Below are 16,854 nucleotides of genomic sequence, written 5' to 3'. Positions count from 1 at the left end.
GGGAGGATTGTGTCTCGAGATAGGGAAGCCATGTCTCGAGACACGCATCTTTTATTTCGAACCTCTAACTTCGTAGTATGTTGTCTTGGGACAATTGGATTCATATTGGGATCTAGTATCGTTAGTGTAGTATTTTTGTTTATATGTACTTGTATTTTTTAAACAAGTTGGTTTAATAAAATATCCATTAATTTTATTAATATATTTTGTATATTGTCCTTAACATTTTTTGCACACAATGCAAAATGAAAGTAAATATTGACTCAATGATTATCTATCGTTTAACTAATACTAAGAAGTATTACGTGGTTAGATCATAATGCGGAAATACAACTTACATTAGTAGTAAACATGTAGTCAGTTTAATTAGAAATGAACAAACCGATTAAAAGACTAATATGTCGTCTATCAAGTCCAGTTGGAGAGATATATTGTCTTAGGTATCGAAAGTGGATGACTCCTAAAAGATAGAAACATAGATGTGACCAATTGGATTGATAGTACATGAAATAGGACCCAAATAGAATAGATCCTAGATTTGTTTATGGATTCATTCACTTGTGATGTTCATAGTGTGACATACCTTAATTTTAAATGGATGATAGACTATATATGCGTGACTCATACACTTTGATGTAAATAATTCTAAACCGAAAGTTAGTACATTGTGTATACGACTTTTATAGTATGTAGCATCATTCCATGACAGTGGAATTCATAGCCTAATAAACGATAAATGATAAATGATATCCTCTCATCGACATTACATGATAGATGAAAAGTAGAAATGGCCACCGGTCATTTGTCTTTGTGATAAATTATTTTATCATTATTTGATAGTAATTGACTTTTCATTAAGAAAAATGTAATGATTACCATGAGATAAAATAGGATCATATTGAGAGAACAGATTTATCTCAAAAGAGATTAAGGATATCATATGAAGGCAACACACTTATGACAAGGTTATTGGACGAGTACTTATTAAGTAGCTTTTCTAATTATAAATAATAAGGGAGAGCTTAGTCATGACATTTTAGTGGGACGACTTCGTGACTAAATAATGTTGTAAGAAATAGACATAAATGTGGAACTTAATTACAAATTATTTGAGCCCTAATTATATATTTTCAATCAGACTTTTCGCTAGCTCAAGACAACCAGAAACGAATTGCAGATAAACCAATAATATGAAGTGAATAACCATGGGGGTTAGGTCAGATGGCAAGGGTCTCCCCTACCTTATTTAGTGGGGTCGATGGTTCGATCATCACATTACTTATGGAGCAGCTTTAAAACTTGTGGCCAGTGTTTACCCCCTCAATGGGCCTACTAAACATGGAGGATTAGTCGTCGGGTTTGCTTCAATGGATACTTAGGGGAACAAAAAAATATATGAAATGAATGAAAATAATGAAGTAAGAGAAATAGATTGCATGTATCACTATCCATATTGAATGTGTTTTTTTGTATATTTTGGGTTATAAAAATAAATATTGGGTTGGATAAATTATAAGTGATGGTAAAAATTCATGAAACACATATAATTGGACCCAATATAAGAAAGGCCCAACATGACCTTATAATATATAAGGGGCGGCAACACTAGTGTATTATAGAAGGGTGTCAACACCTCTAGCACTTCTACTTAGAGTAGAAGATGCATTTTCTATTAAAATATTATTATTTAATCAAGACTTATTCAAACAAAACTATTGTATTTTTTCTTTATAAATAGGAACTACCAATTAAACAATTTACACAACTTCTTATACGTCGTTATTCTGTAAAAAAATAGTGAAAACTTAATTTAAAGAAGAAATTATATTTTTTGGGAAAACTTACAATTTTCAACTATAAAGAAAATTATTGGAGAAATCACTTAAAAAATTATTATTGGTACAGTTAAAGTCTAAAAATAATCTTAAAAATTGAGCCCTTTTGTGATATTTATAGTAATAACCCTAAACTAGAATTATACTTGTGTTTTGTGTGAGTTGGACTCAAGTTGATCCTAGCTTTCAACCAAACGAATTTCTCTTCTATCCTTAAACCACGAATCACGTAGAGTGTGAGCTCAAGCAACACGAACAAAAAACACATAAAAGAAATGATTAACTTACTTTCAGTAGGAAAGTAAGATCTCTCTCTATAAACTGATAAAACTCGTAATTTCAAAAAATAGAATTTATTCTTAATAAATAGGGCTTAAATAGAAGTTTCATGATCATTATGATCATGAAAATAAGCATCCCGACGTTAAAATAATTATTTTATGATCATTATGGGACCTAGGATATGAAAATAAGCATGTGTTAAAGTTTCATGAAGAAATTCTATGTGTAAGGTGTCCAATTGGAAATTAAGGACCAAATTGAATAAATTGCAAAACTTGGATTCTAGAAGCAATTTGTATGAATTGCTTTGGAATATTAATTAGAGGTTCTTAAAGAGTAATATTCCCAATTTCTAAGTTTTTGGACAAAAATGGGCATGCATGGAAAATTTGGAAAGGTTAGTAAGGAAGGGCATTTTGGTCATTTGGTTAATTAATGAAATAAAAGGGAAAATCAAGCAAAAATTCACTCATTTTCTTCTCCATGCTGCCGAATTTGAAGGAGTCTCCATAGTTAGGGTTTTCCAACATTTCAAGCTCAATAGTAAGTGTTCCTTAGCCCCGTTTTTAATGTTCTTCGTATTTTTAAAACCCTCGTAACATGCTCGATCCATTTCTATCCATATTTCAAGCTAGGGTTCATGTTAGAAATTTGACCCATGCATGATATAGTTGTTCTTTGATGATTTATGGATGGTTATGAAAGTTAGATGTTACGTAAACATCTTTTGTTAGGTGATTTTTCATGAAAACACCAAAGAGGGGCCTCAATGGAAAAGGTATAAAATGTGGGGTAGAAATATGAAATAGAGGAACATGTGGGCTAGTATGAGCTTATAATACATTCGGCTAGGCTTGGGTTGTAACACCCCGTACCCGAGGCCGTTGCCGGAGTCGGACACGAGGTGTGAACGGACTAAATTCACTTATTTGCACAGTCCATTTTAAATTTCCAGACGAGCTGGCTAACTGCGTCACTGTCACCTTAAAAATCATATCTCGAGTTCCAAAACTCGAAAACCAGTTTCGTAAATTTTCCTGAAACTAGACTCATATGTTCATCTACAAATTTTTTTCTAGAATTTTTAGTCGAGCCAATTGGTATATTTTATTAGTTAAAGACTCCCCTATTTCAGGGTTCGACTACACTGACCCTTGCGCATTACGAATTGTATATCTCCCTGTACATGGCTTCAATACTGATTCTGTTTGTTTCTATAGAAACTAGACTCGAAAAGGAATCTGTAAATAAATGGCATGACTTATAATTATCTCTGGTTAATTTATAATGAATTTCCAAAGTCGGAACAGGGAATCCAAAAACCGTTCTGGCCCTATTTCGCGAAAACCTATATATCTCTTAACATACAACTCATATGATCGTTTCGTTTCTTCCATGTGAAAGTAGATTCATCAAGGTTTGATTACATAATTTATTCACCATTTAATTCCACTCCTACTATTTTTAGTGATTTTTCAAATCTACATCACTGCTGCTGTCAGCATCTGCCTTTAAGGTAGACTTTACCTATTTCATAGTTTCCATGATTCAACTAGCCCTTTAGCATATATAGCCCAAAATATAATCATGATGAACCATTCTAATGGCTAATCGTTGCCAAACATTTCCATGCCTCCTAATGAACATATACATTCAAGATGATTATAACATTATGCTCAAAATATATATATAAGCCATTTTCGCATGGCTATCCAAATATATACAACACCAAAGTACTTGACTAATAACAAAAAAGGGGTGTCCTATACATGCCATTTCAAAGTTCAACCAAAAGTGTACCAAAAGGAGCTTTGATAGTGTGGGCGACTTCGACTTCAAAAATCCCGAGTCCGATAGCTGAAGAACCAAAATCTATAAAACAGAGATTTACAGAAGCGGAGTAAGCATTTAATGCTTAGTAAGTTTTGAGCCATAAAATTTGACACAACTAAAATGTAGCATTCATATGGCTAAATGGATAATTTGACATGCACAAATTCTCAATATCATACTTACTTCACATTACCAACCCTTATATTCATACACAAAAGATCAACATAGCCAAAGGCCGGTAGCTCATTTATCGACTGAGCGAATACTATTTGTAAGGGATCAACTAATTCGATGCATATACGAACATACCTCATTGCTGGGATTTTACGAGCGTATTAATTGAAACTATAACAGCAAGGTCGCTTATTCCCAAGCCAAGTACCTTCGGGATTTAACCGGATATAGCTACTCGCTCGAATGCCTTCGGGACATAGCCCGGATATAGTAACTCGCACCAATGCCTTCGGGACTTAGCCCGGACATAATAACCCGCACGAATGCCTTCGAGAATTAGCCCGGGTATAATAACTCGCACAATTGCCTTCGGGCTTAGCCCGAAATTAGCCACTAGCACAAATGCCTTCGGGACTTAGCCCGGTTATCATCCGAATATCTATGCACATATCAATAAATCATGACACATCTCTATTTCAATTTCATAACTAGAATTCAAACACAAGTCACGTATTAAGCAATCCCATTTTCGGCTCACTAGCCACATACAAACAGCATGGTTTAGTTTACTTTATGACGCGATCTTTATGCACATACGGCTACCCGTCATACGTATAGACTAATTAACTCAACATATAATTCAAGTAGAATCATCATATCACCGTATATTTGTTATGCTCATGCGTCATGACTTAATCAAATCGTAAATTAAGTCTCGTTACTCAAAAACTTACCTCGGGTGTTGTCGAACGGTTTCGATGGCTATTCGACCACTTTTTCCTTCTCTTTATCGGATTTAGATCCCCTTTGCTCTTGAGCTTAATTTAAACAAATAAATTCATTTAATATTTTCACTTGGGCAATTCCATTCAATACATGTATGTCATACAATTTAAGTACAATGACCTTGCTCAATACTATTTAAACATCATGCATTACCGAACTTCATCAACACCATCTAACTTCATATAGAAACACATATCGTCCTAGGTCGGTACACAAGTCAAATGCACCATTTAAATTGTCAAAGTCCACAATTTAGTCATATTTCTCTATCATAGTTTCTTCACTTAAACCGAATTAACAAGCCCATATAGTCCTTGGCCGAATGCTATTTAACCCAAGTCATCAAGAATTTCATTATTTAACACCTTAGATATCCATAGCTAAATAGGTTATTTGTACATACATATATATACATAAGTGCATAGATACTATGTTACTAACAATTATTTCCTTGCTTAGCAGCCGAACCAATATACACATTACTTCATATCTACCCGTCACGTTTTCTCTACTTAAACCGAATAAACTTGCACATAAGGTCCTTGGCCGAACCTCACTAAAACAAGTCAACCAAAATGTTAGTATTTATCTTGTGTATAACCTTATTTACCTTCCAAAAATCGCAAAAACATCAAACTCTTAATGTTTATGTACAAGGCCGAATCTTAACATGATCCATCCTCCAACTCATTCCTTTCAACAACCAAAACCGAATGCTCAAGCCATCACCGAGATTTCGAAATTTTGCCATGGTTTGTGTAAGAAATTTGCTAATTAACTAGAAACAAGTTTAAAACTTAAGAATTTAACACAACATACTAACCTCCCCTTAAGCTCAAGGTGACCGAAACCTCTCTTCTTCCTCCTTTCAAACCGGCCAAGAAGAACCAAAGGATGAAGCCTTTCCTTCTTTTTTTTCTAGTTTTGGCAAAATGGGGGAACAACCACACACTTCTTTTTTTTTGTTTTCATCATATTCCCTTTCATTATTTTATTCCCATGCTCCTTATTTTATCATACCTCCTATGAAACACTAACTTAACATGTTTATGACATGTTTTTGCCCATCACACTTGGTCCACCATACTTGTCATGGCCGGCCACTACTAATTAGGAGGGAAATTGACATGCAAGTCCCCTTTTTTATTTCATGCACTAATAGATCCTTATGCTTTGACCTATCACATTTCAAAATTTTCTCACATAAGTCCTATTTACTAAAATTCACCTACAATTAAACAAAATTCAAATATGAAATTTTCACACATGCATATATACATATAATAAGCATCAAATATGACAACTAATTATTTTTATGACTCGGTTTTGTGGCCCTGAAACCACTTCCCGACTAGGGTCACATTAGGGCTGTCACATGGGTAGCCAATGAATTACATGCACTTCATTATACGAGACTTAAGACTAAATTGTAAATATTGTGAAAGGTTAGGGGCAAAATGGTTATTTTTCCTAGGTGTGTTTTAGGCCTAAAATGAATAATTTGATGCATTAATAATCAAAATTTATTGATATAGACCCCGAGGAACCAATTTCGGAGGTCGACCGTGAAAAACGAAAGGTTTCGGAATAACCGAAATACAAAACCAAAGCAATTACCAGGTAAGTTCGTATAACCCAAAGTAAACTCTTAATATACTTAAACATGCGTGTTCTTGAATGTATGAAAATTTAGATATTCATTGCATGATAATTCATGAAACGGGCTTGTGTAAATGAAAGATAATAAATGTCCCGGCTGAAATAGAAAAGGAAATCTGATGGATAAATTATGGCTTACATGACATGAGATCCTGTATGTGATGCAGAAAAGGATATAGCTCGGACGGGTAATTTGACGATCTCAAAATAGAAAGGATCTTGTAATAGCCCAATTTAGGTCCTAGTCAAAATAGTGGCCTCGGGACCACAAATCTGAAGTTAGATCAATTATTTTATTATTATTTTGATATTATAGCATGTTTTTAAGAGTGCATGAAAAATTTGGTGAAGTAATTTTAGCGTTTGTGAGCTTAATTGAGAAAAAGGATTAAATCGCGTAAAGTAAAAAAGTCCTAAATTGATAGCTAAAGGTGTCAAATAGCTAGAGAATAAATATTTGGGGCTTTTAAAGGGCAATTAAAACCTTAGAAATAGGGTGGTCGGCCATAGGGGACAATGAATTGAAAATTTTCAATGTTAGGTATTTGATTTTTGACTTTTTGACTAAAATAGAAATAAAATAATCAAAGGATGATATCATCTCTGTCAGCTCTCCTTCTTCATGCTTTTGGGAGCTTGAAATTTCAGCTACTTAGTTGACTCACAAGTAAGTGATTTCCATACCCTTTGTTGATGATTTTTGCATTTTTGAGACTCTTGAAGCATAAGCTTTCAAATGAGGGTACTATTTTGCAAAATGAATAAGATTTTAGGGTTTTTACGTGAAAGGATTTGTAATGTTTGCTGATTTTTTATGGAAGAAAATGAGTCTTGGGTGTCTTATAAACAACTTTTGTGAAAGGTATTAGCATGAAAACACCTAAAAGGACTATTTTGCATAAATTGTAAAATAGATTATAAGTGTGTGAAATAGTGGGAATTTGGAGTTGCTATAGGAGTAGAAAGGATTCAGCTAGGCTTAAAGTGTGAAGAAATTCAATAAAAATCAGTTTTCGGGCTTAAGGGTAAAATGGTCATTTTGCAAAAGTCTAGGGGCAAATTGGTCATTTTGCCCAATTATGAATTGTAGGGTGCCTAGATTGATAGAGTGACTAAATAAGTGCATTTTGTTATTATAGATTAAGAAATACTGAATACAAATCTAGACCGGGGGAAAGCCAAGCAAATCGACTAAATCGACTAGTCGCCACATTTTGTAATCCGAAGTAAGTTGCATGTAAATAGTACAACTACATTAATAATATATGTATTTGAAGTGTATTTAAATTATTATAGCATAAATTGCTTGATTGTGGAAATGAGAAAATGTAATGAGAATAGAGATAGTAGAATTCCCGATTGAACCTTAGGAAATAAATCGGATATTCATGCCATGACGTTTGGGTCACTTGTGTGAGCTAGTGTAAGACATGTCTGTGACATTCATCGGCCACATTATGAGAGCCAGTGTAAGTAGATGGTTTAAAGACCCTGGCTAATCCTGAATAGTTTTCAATGGTTGATTTGGGGCTCGTAGGCCCATAATAAGAAGTTTAAAGTAGAAATTGAAAAAGTTTCAAGTTGAACAGAGTTTTAGTGACTCAAAAATGTCTGAAAGCATGAGTTTAAGGTTAGATAATGCCTCGTATTCAGTTCCCTTACATTTAGTGGTATCAGAGCTATGGTTTAGTCGGTTCTAGGACTAACCTGTAAGAATACGAGTCTAGCTATACATGCCATAACTGTGTATTGATAGTGTAAGGAATTCAGACGATTATAAATTGTATTTTTTATATAGTAAATTGATCTTGATAGAACCACGGCGGATGACATAGAGAGTAACGTGCCAACTCCCGCTGAAGGGACCGCGCCAGTTGAGAGTGAACTCGTAACTATGGGCCAAGGCAAAGGGGTTAGAGAAGCCTATCTTCAAATAATCGACGCTTGGTACATAGAGTTCGTTCGTGCGAATCCGAACACTCCACCTCCCCCACCTCTTCTGATCCCACATTATGCCTCCAGTGGATAAGATTCAGAAACAAGGGGCCGAGAAGTTTTGGGCTAGTTTAGATGATGACCCAGAAAGGGCAGATTTTGGTTGGAGAATACCATTAGGGTATTCGATGAACTATCGTGCACACCTGAAGAGTGCGTGAAGTGTGCAGTGTCACTCCTGTAGGATTTGACTTATTAGTGGTGGAATACTCTTGTGTTTGTTGTACCGGGAGAGAGGATTACTTGGGAATTCTTCCAAGAGGAATTCCAGAAAAAGTGTATTAGCCAAAGGTTCATAGATCAAAAGAGGAAGGAATTCCTAGAGCTAAAGCAAAGCCGAATGTTAATGACGGAATATGAGCGTGAATTTGTGAGGCTTAGTAAGTATACGCGGAGTGCGTGTCTACAGAAGCCACTATGTGTAAGAGGTTCGAGGATGGTCTTAATAAAGATATCCGAGTATTTTTTGGCATCCTAGAACTAAGAGAATTTTTAGTGCTCGTGGAGAGAGCATGCAAGGTAGAAGAGCTGGTAAAAGAGAGGAGGAAAACGGTATTGAGTCACGAGATTCAAAAAGAAGACAGATGGGTAAATCACATTAGTCCTCATCTAAGAGATCGAAGGAATCCGCTACCCGATCGAATGCTTCAGTGGGGTTTTCGAATAAAAACAAGAACCAGCAGAACACAACTTCTAGAGCTCAGACCACTTTTGTCGTGAGCGTCGGTAGTGCTCGGCCAAATAGGCTAGAATGTTTGCAATGTGGTAGGCGCCACTTGGTGAGTGCCAAAGGAATGAAAAGGGCTATTTTAAGTGTGGATCATTAGAACATTTCATCCAATATTGTCCTAAAATGGAAAGGAGAGAGAAAAAGTAAAAAGTGAAGGAAAGTAGTACTCCTTTGAGGGGTAGACCACAAAGGAACACTGGAAGCGGGGCTACCAGTAGAGGCGGGCCAAGAGATGTTGCAATAAAATCAGAGGGCAGAGCGCCTGCAAGGACTTACGCTATTCGTGCTTATGAAGAAGCAGAGTCTCCTGATATGATCACGAGTACCTTTTCTATCCATGATATATCAGTTGTTGCTTTAATTGATCCGGGGTCTACTAATCTTATATTTGTATGGAATTGATACCTCTTATGAACATGATAGTAGAGTTTACTGAGTTTGTGATAAAAGTGTCTAACCCTTTAGGCAAACATATGCTAGTAAATCAAGTATGTAGAAATTGTCTTTTGACAATTAGAGATCATTGTTTTACGGCTAACTTGATGTTATTGCCGTTTAATGAATTTGATGTAATCCTTGGGATGGATTGGTTGACTTCTCATAGTGTTATAGTGGACTGCGGGAGAAAAGTTATTGAGTTGAAATGTGAAGACAGAATTGTTCTTTGGGTTGGACCAGATGAGTCGGATAATTTACCTGTATTAGTATCATCTTTGACTGTTGAGAAATATTTTAGAAACGGATATGAAGCTTACCTAGCTTTGGTGCTGAATACTCAAGTGTCTAAGTTGAAGATTGAATCGGTACCAGTGGTTTGTGAGTTTACAGACGTGTTTCTAGAGGAATTATCCGGATTGCCTCTAGTGAGGAAGTTGAGTTTGGAATCGAGTTGGTCCCCGGTATGACACCCATCTCTATTGCTCCATATAAGATGTCTCATACGGAGTTAAAGGAGTTGAAAGCTCAACTACAAGATTTAACTGACAAGGGCTTTGTGAGATCGAGCTTTTCCCCGTAAGGTGCTCCGGTGCTCTTTATAAAAAAGAAAGATGGGTCGATGAGGTTATGCATCGATTATAAATAGCTCAATAAGGTAACAGTGAAGAACAAGTATCCTTTGCCAATGATCGATGACTTGTTTGATCAGTTAAAGGGAGCTACTATATTTTCCAAGATTGACCTAAGGTCAGGATAGTATCAGTTAATAGTTGAAGAGCAAGATGTACCGAAGACTACATTTTGGACGAGATATGGGCATTATGAGTTCCTCGTCATGCCCTTTGGTTTGACTAATGCCCCGACGGTATTTATGGATCTAGTGAACCACATTTTTCGACCGCATTTAGATAAGTTTATTGTTGTATTTATTGATGACATACTGATTTACTCCCGTCATGAGAGTGAACACATGAAGCATTTGAGGACTGTATTACAGACCCTGAGAGACAAACAATTATACGCCAAGTTTAGTAAGAGTGAATTTTGGTTTAAGGAGGTTGGATTTCTAGGACACATTGTGTCGGATGGCGAGATTAGATTCGACCAAGTAAAATCTCGGCTATTGTTGAATGGAAACTGTCGAAGAATGTGACAGAGGTCCGAAGCTTTTTGGGTTTGGCTAGATACTATAAGTGGTTTGTAAATAGATTCTCTATGATAGCTACCCCGATGTTAAGACTACTGCAAAAAGATGTCAAGTTCGAATGGACAGAAAAGTGCTAACAGAGTTTCGAGTAATTAAAGGCTTTGTTGACTGAAGCCCCAGTGTTAGTGCAACCGGAGTCGAGTAAAGAATTTGTGATATATAGCGACGCCTCCTTGAATGGTTTAGGGTGTGTGCTCATGCAAGAAGGCAAGGTTATAGCCTATGCCTTAAGACAGCTAAAGCGACACGAGAGAAATTACCCGACCCACGACTTGGAACTAGCAGCTATATTGTTCGCATTAAAGATTTGAAGACACCATTTGTATGGCGAGAAATGCTGAGTATTCACTAATCACAAAAGTCTCAAGTATTTGATTACTCAAAAGAAGTTGAATTTGCGGCAACGATGATGGTTAGATCTAATAAAGGATTATGAATTGATTATTGACTACCATCCGGGAAAGGCAAATGTAGTCGTTGACGCTTTAAGTAGAAAGTCATTGTTCGCTTTAAGAGCCATGAGTACTCATTTGTCTATGTCTAGCGATGGTTCGATCCTAGCAAAGTTGAGAGCTAGACCGACATTTCTACAAGAGGTCCATGAAGCTCAGGACGGTGATAAGGAGTTGCAAGCTAAGATGGCTCAATGTGAGACGGAAAGTAAATCTGAGTTTTGTGTTGGTGTCGATGGGTGCTTGATGTTCAAAGATAGAATTTGTGTACCTAAGAACAACGAGTTGATCCAGAAGATTTTAGATGAGGCACATAGCGGGTGTTTGTCCGTCCACTCGGGTAGTGTGAAAATGTATAACGACCTGAAGAAAATGTATTGGTGGTCAGGGATGAAAAGAGACATTTCAGAGTTCGTTTCCAAGTGTCTTGTACGTCAGCAAGTGAAGGCTGAACACCAAGTACCTTCGAGTCTACTTCAGCCTATCATGGTCCCCGAGTGGAAGTGGGATCGGATCACTATGGTTTTTGTGATAGATTTTCCAGTAACCTCGAAGAAAAAGGATGTTTTTTGGGTTGTTGTGGTTAGGCTAACAAAGTTGTCACATTTTATACCAGTGTGTACCGGCTACTCATTTGAGAGATTTGCTGACTTGTACGTTTCTGAGATTGTGAGACTACACGGGGTGCCCTTGTCGATTGTTTCAGATAGGGACCTGAGATTTACCTCGAGGTTTTGAAAAAATTTACAAGAGGCATTGGAAACAAAGTTAAGTTTTAGCATGACATTTCACCCGCAAACCGATGGCCAGTCGGAAAGAGTGATTCAGATTCTAGAAGACATGTTGCGGTGTTGTGTTATCGAGTTTAAAGGCAATTGGGAAAGGTACTTACCATTGGTTGAATTTGCCTACAACAACATTTATCAAACAAGTCTAAAAATGGCGCCTTATGAGGCTTTGTATGGGTGAAAGTGTCAAACGCCCTTATCTTGGACTGAGTTCAGAGAGAGTCAAATTCACGGGGTCGATTTAATCAAAGAGACTGAAAAAAAAGTTAAAGTGATTCATGAATGCTTGAAGGCAGCCTTGGATAGACAGAAGTCCAACGAAGATTTGAAACGAAAGGAAATTGAGTTTCAAGTCGGCGATAAGGTATTTTTAAAAGTATCCCCTTGGAGGAAAGTCCTCAGATTTGGTAGAAGAGGCAATTTGAGTCTTCGTTTCATAGGACTTTGTGAGGTTATCGAGAGAGTAGGACTGGTTGCCTATCGATTGGCTTTACCACCAAAGTTGGAAAAGATTCACGACGTAATTCATGTGTCCATGCTACGCCGATATAGATCAGACCCTTCGCATGTGATTAATCCAATAGAGGTTGAGACTCTTCCGGACATGACTTATGGTGAAGAGCCGGTCAAGATTTTAGCTCAGGAAGTCAAACAGTTGAGGAATAAGAGCATAACCCTTGTGAAAGTTTTGTGACAGAGACATGGAGTCAAAGAAGCCACATGGGAACCCAAGGAGACTATGAGAAATCAATACCCAAACTTATTCACCGGTAAGATTTTCAGGGACAAAAATCCCTAAGGGGGAGAAATGTAACAGCCCTATTTAGGGCCTAGTTAGAATAGTGGTCTCTGGACCACAAATTTGAAGTTAGAGAAATTATTTTATTATTATTTTGATATTATATCATGTTTTTAAGAGTGCATGAAAAATTTGGTGAAGTAATTTTAGCGTTTGTGAGCTTAATTGAGAAAAAGGACTAAATCGCATAAAGTGCAAAAGTCCTAAATTGATAGCTAAAGGTGTCAAATAGCTAGAGAATAAATATTGGGGGCCTTTAAAGGGCAATTAGACCTTTAGTAATAGGGTGGCCGGCTATAGGGGACAATGAATTGAAAATTTTCAATGTTAGGTAATTGCTTTTTGACTTTTTGACTAAAATAGAACTAAAATAATCAAAGGATGATATCATCTCTTTCACCTCTCCTTCTTCACTGATTTTACCAGCAAAAATAGGGCCTTTGGGAGCTTGAAATTTCGGCTACTTAGTTGATTCACAAGTAAGTGATTTCCATACCCTTTGTTGATGATTTTTGCATTTTTGAAACCCTTGAAGCATAAGCTTTCAAATGAGGGTACTATTTTGCAAAATGGTTAAGAGTTTAGCGTTTTTCCATGAAAGGATTTGTAATGCTTGCTGGGTTTTTATGGAAGAAAATGAGTCTTGGGTGTCTTATAAACAAATTTTGTGAAAGGTGTTAGCATGAAAGCACTTAAAAGGACTATTTTGCATAAGTTGTAAAATAGATGATAAGTGTGTGAAATAGTGGGAATTTGAAGTTGCTATAATAGTAGAAAGGGTTTGGCTAGGCTTAAGGTGTGAAGAAATTCAATAAAAACTGGGGGATAAAATGGTCATTTTGTAAAAGTTTAGGGGCAAATTGGTCATTTTGCCCAATTATGAATTGTAGAGTGCCTAGATTGATAAAGTGACTAAATAAGTGCATTTTGTTATTATAGATCAAGAAATACTGAATACAAATCTAGACCGGAGGAAAGCCAATCAAATCGACTAAATTGACTAGTCGCCACATTTTGTAATCCGAGGTAAGTTGCATGTAAATAGTACAACTACATTAATAATATATGTATTTGAAGTGTACTGAAATTATTATAGCATAAATTGTTTGATTGTGGAAATGAGAAAAGTGATGAGAATAGAGATAGTAGAATTCTCGAATGAACCTTAGGAAATAAATTATATATTCATGCAATGACGTTTGGGCACTTGTGTGAGATAGTGTAAGACATGTCTGGGACATGCATCGACCACATTATGAGAGCCAGTTTAAGACCATGTCTGGGACATGGCATCGGAATTGAGATGAGTGCTAGTGTAAGACATGTCTGGGACATGCTTCGGCCTCGAGACGTAAGCCAGTGTAAGACATGTCTGGGACATGCATCAGCTACGAGATGTGTTAGTATAAGACCATGTCTGGGACATGGCATCGACACAGATATGCTAGAACTTGTGTAAGACTATGTCTGGAACATGGCATCGGCACCTGACCCCATGTTTGAGGCTAAATGAATATCCAATAATGTTCCAAATGGTTCAACGGTAAAAGTATGATTTCAAGTTAACAAGGAAATTATAACCGCGTTGTGAGTGGTACAGGTACCTATATGGTATGTGTGAAATATGAGCTCAATATATGCTACATGAGGTGTATTGAATATTGATGAGTAAGTTTGGCTTATGCCACTTGTGTATTTTGATACTTGTTGATGAATGGTAAAGTTATGTTGAATATTTGGTTATATGCAACTTACTAAGCTTTATGCTTACTCCTTCTCCTTTTTCATTTTCTTATAGTGCCGCCTATCTAGCTCAAGGACCAAAGGAAGTCAGAGATATCGATCACACTATCAATCGAAGCATTCGGTATAGTTTGATTTATATTTTTGAATATGGCATGTATAGTGATTAGACTTTATTATTTTCGTGTCATAGAGAACTGGCCAAATGTGTTGGCTTGGGTTGGAAACCCTTCATTTTGTATTAAGCCTTGAATGATGGCAAATATACATTTTGATAGATGCAAATGAAGTTACTTTCATGATTGAGTAATTGCTTAATTGATATGTAGTCTATTGTGGCTGATTGGTTTAAATAAGTTATTCTTGTATTGGTTTGGTTGCATTTGTGTAGGTTGTGTAAGTAAGGTTGACAAAGAGGCTTGGTAAATGGCCTTATATCGTCCATACGGGTAGATAAATAGGAGTGTGTCTAGGCCGTGTGTGATACACGGTTTGTCCCATGGGCGTGTGGTCCGGCCATGTGTCCTCTGCACATAAAAATTTCAAGTCAGTATGCATTGTAGTAAACACACGAGTAGAGATAGGGCCATGTGTCTTAGCCGTGTGATGGACACAACCTAGCACACGGGCGTGTGCCTTGGCCGTGTGACATTTTGGGGATGCTGACGTCAGAAACAGAATGTCCTTGTTTTTGCACACGGGCTAGGGACATGGGCGTATGCCAGGCCGTGTGAAAACCCCTATAGGTGTGCATTTGGAACTAATTCCACATGGGTGGAGGACACGAGAGTATCCCTGTGTTGCCTAGGCCGTGTGAGCCACACGGGCCACCAACACGACCATGTTGAAATGGCCACATGGGCGTGTTGCCCTTCTACACGGACGTGTGCCCTGTTTCAAAGTCAATTTTTCTATAGATGGTTTAAGGACCTGGGCTAATCCCAAATAGTTTTCAATGGTCGGTTTGGGGCTCGTAGGCCCATAATAAGAAAAGTTTAAAGTAGAAGTTTAAAAAGTTTCAAGTTGAACAGAGTTTTGGTGATTCAGAAATGTTTAAAAGCATGAGTTTAAGGTTAGATAATGCCTCTATTCCATTCTGACGATGGGTACGGGTGTGGGGTGTTACAAATCTAGCCTAGACGGGTTTTCCTTTAGTGATCGAGCCTCCCGAAGAATATGGTTCATTAAGGATTTAGCCCGAACGGGTACTCCGAATGAGGACTGAATTTAGCCTGGACTGGCAATTCAGATCCAAGCTTATGAGAGCAATTGTCATTAAGAGGGATTTAGCTTGGACTGGTAATCCTGAAATTGCTCTATGAGTTACTACTATGGGGGATTTAGCCTAGACTGGTAATCCCGCCGTAAGAAATAAGGTTCACAGGAGCGCGTATTTAAGATGATTACTTATCTGACTTGACGATAATTGGGCTATCCATCGAGACTTCTGAAAAATTCAATAGGATTAATAGAAGAAATATAAATGGAAATATTGAATTGATGAGCTCATCTAAGACTAATGACATGATGTATTATTATGAGACTAACTTGATGATTGAGTGCATGTGATAGGGAAACTATTCCATGCTTGTTGGAATTAATGCTTAATATGGTTGTATGCTAATTAATCGGTAAGTTTACCTTCCAGTTATCCAGACTTACTAAGCATATAAATGCTTACCCCATTCTCTTTTCCCTGTCTTACAAAGCTCATGGACTTGTGAAGATTTGAAGATGGTTGGAGAATCAACACACTATCGACTTGTCCTACTTTGGTATATAGATACTTTCATTTCATTTAATTGCATGTCATTTGGCTAGCCAATGTAATGGCCTAAATGGTATACTTATTCTTTTGTATATGGCCATGAGATATGTCTCATATTGATGTAGGCAGTAACCTACCAATGATGCATGTGTATGTTTAAATGTTTCATGAGATATGATGATGAGGTTTATCATGACTGGATGATTGAAATGGAACCTAATAATTTGACAGTGGACATAGTATATAATGGTATATGGTTATAATATGGCCTAAGAGTAAAAAAGTAAAATGTACTATGTTAATCCTTAATACGAAAAGGATAATTTAGCATGTACTAAACCGATGAAATGAGGTTAACATGCAAC

Source organism: Gossypium hirsutum, chromosome A06 (assembly GCF_007990345.1).
Source record: "Gossypium hirsutum isolate 1008001.06 chromosome A06, Gossypium_hirsutum_v2.1, whole genome shotgun sequence".
Taxonomy (NCBI): Eukaryota; Viridiplantae; Streptophyta; class Magnoliopsida; order Malvales; family Malvaceae; genus Gossypium; species Gossypium hirsutum.
Note: the sequence above shows the minus strand (reverse complement) of the source record.